At 45.2% G+C, this 2,500-nt stretch overlaps 1 long non-coding RNA gene across 13 annotated transcripts in view; it reads left to right on the forward strand.

Annotated features, from left to right (window-relative positions):
• Positions 1 to 2,500, forward strand: part of LOC125975019 (uncharacterized) — a 49,381-nt gene that overhangs the window by 46,576 nt on the left and 305 nt on the right. For 3 of the 13 annotated variants that reach the window (XR_007483819.2, XR_007483818.2, XR_011087432.1), the window contains 3 exons: positions 1 to 823; positions 1,544 to 1,626; positions 1,684 to 2,500. The exon at positions 1 to 823 is cut by the window's left edge and continues 129 nt beyond it; the exon at positions 1,684 to 2,500 is cut by the window's right edge and continues 305 nt beyond it. This is a non-coding gene — a long non-coding RNA (uncharacterized lncRNA). The remainder of the gene's footprint in view (positions 824 to 1,543; positions 1,627 to 1,683) is intronic. The other 10 variants (XR_011087431.1, XR_011087430.1, XR_011087428.1 and 7 more) reach the window with 10 other exon arrangements.

Below are 2,500 nucleotides of genomic sequence, written 5' to 3' on the forward strand. Positions count from 1 at the left end.
CATCGGCGGCGAGCACTCCCGCTCTCGCTTCCTTTTAGCGCGGAATAATCAACCGTCGTTGGGGAATTCAAAAGCCCCCCCCTCACTTCCTCCCAAGTTGTCACCCCATTTAAGGAGACTTTCTTTCTTACTTAGTTGATTTTAAATTTTTATACCTTAGGGAACACCGCCGTGTTTGTGTGTGCGTCGACATCCAGCGCAATTAAAATTCACACGCTCGCCTCCTCTCTCGTCCCCATTTGACTGCCCCCCCTGGCCGACGCCCGAAAAGTTGTACATTTCTTATTATATCAACAAGTTTGGTTTGTTTTGTTTTATCTTGTTGGTATTTGTATGATGTAAAGATTCTTATTTCTATTTTGGGGATGAAAGGTGACGTCAGGCCAGGCCTCTGCGACGGTGGAGAAAAATGATCATTCTGCCCAGCTTTCAATAGCAGGAAATGGCGAGAAACAAAAGACTTTCTAAGGCCACGGTGGGATCCGAAAGCCAACGCCGGGTCACAGCTGCGGCTAGGATAGCATTTCAAAACTCTTTGATAGCTATTATTGGGTCAAATCCAACTCTATCGGGTTTGCAGCGGCTAACCTTGCAGCACGTTGTATCACATTAGCATAATGTTAGCGTCCTAAGCTAATTACATAGCATTTCCTCCGCTCCTGCAACTTTTGTCCTTGATGCGTTTGAAAACGTGTTCTCTTTTACTATTTTTTTCTGGAAAATGATTCTCTGCTATGAGCCATCTGTCACTGCGTTGTCGTGATCTCGGGATCCCACCGCCACGTCGCAACTTCCCCCGGCTGAGCATCCCGCCAACTCCCAGGTGCGAGCGCGCTTTTTCTAAATCCCGCAGACTTTGGTTCAATAAGGTTCAAATATCGCCGAGGTTCTACGAGGGTTTAACGACATTTAGGGAAATCAAAGATGGAGACTGAGAGGGATTTGTGGGGGAAGAATCAAGTCATTGCTTCTGACTCGTGTTTTAAAAAGTGTCTGAAACCGAAAAAAAAAACGTCCATTTCCAACAGATGGCGCCATTGTTGCCTTTCAGTTATGTAAAGAAAGATAAGCAGAAAATAAAAGATCACATCAGACAGTGAGTGGAAGTCAAGTATTCTACCTGAGTGCTTGTATTTGTATTTATTTATTTTTTTTATTATAAAAAAAAAGTTATTGTGCGTACGAGTGGCACCTGAGCGCACTGAGGCTTGTCGAGTCTGTTTTGGTCAATGCACAAGTGGCGACGCGGCGGCGGCGACGAGTTGCGTCGGCGCATTATTGCTTGGGAATGGACGAGCGCAAAGAGGAGCTCGCGGGTTCAACGAGCGACAAGAGGACGCTCGAGAGGACAACAGCAGCGCGCTTGTTAGTCGTGAGAGTTTTATTAATAGCCCGACTCTCGCCTGTTGGGTGACTTTATTAACAATGCTCAAACTCATTTAAATATTAAAATATTTATGGCATTTTTTTTTTTGAGCAGACGAAACAAAAAAATTCTTTTAACCCTGGCCCAAATATTTTGGGGTTTATGATTGTTTTTCAGTCGAGGATCATTTGCCCTTGGCGGAAATCAAGTTTCACGTTGAGCCGTGATGGACTGCAGGCCCGCCAGAATCTGCAGCAGAGGTACTCGCTGATTCTTTATCTCCAGATGAAGTCCAATAATGCAATAAGCGCCCGCAGGTCAGCGCGACATCGGCCGCTCCGCTCCTGGCCGAGTCCGCTCCTGGCCGTCTAACCAAAAGCCCTCGGGACTGTGCCCAAATGCAACAGGAAGTCAAGCGGGAAGTGCCATCATGTCACGATAGACATCTTCCTCCAAGCGACCACACAAAGAAACCAAACCCACCAACAATTCTGAGCATAGGCCAGCCAATATTTAATTTTATTTAACCTTACGCCAGGCTGTCAACCAGGGACACTCACTGTCTTTTCTTCCTTATTACGAAATGTCCGCTTATGATGGTCACGTTCTTGCAGTTACTCAGCATGACGTGTTTGAGAAGCCTTTGTTGCAAGTGAAACGAGTTCAGCACCATTGTTCACCGCACACGTCATTGTTCTCATCATCGTGAGTGCTAATAGCTGCTCTTGTCTCATTAATACGTCAATTAGGGAACAATGTTCTCAGGGCGTCTGCACAATTGACGCTGAATGAAATATTTTGTTTCCAAAACTACACAGACAAGTCGTCAACAGGCACAAAAATGTTTTTTTCAGATCGAAGCTGCTTGGGAGCGGAAAGTCACAGTTGAAGCTGCTGCCCTCGGATAAGCGGTAGAAGATGGATGGTTTGATATTCTTTAATTTTTTGGTTTAATACAATTGTTCAATTTTGGGCTTGAATTCCTGTATGTTTCAGCTGCCATTGTTTAGTCAAGTGTCATCCTTTTTTGGCTTTCAGCGCGCTCCCCTTTTCAATTAGCGAGCGACTCAGTCCCCGTCCCGCCGACAAACAAATATCAATAAATATCTGTCAATACAAATAAAGAGAGGTGAA

Source organism: Syngnathus scovelli, chromosome 9 (assembly GCF_024217435.2).
Source record: "Syngnathus scovelli strain Florida chromosome 9, RoL_Ssco_1.2, whole genome shotgun sequence".
NCBI lineage: Eukaryota > Metazoa > Chordata > Actinopteri > Syngnathiformes > Syngnathidae > Syngnathus > Syngnathus scovelli.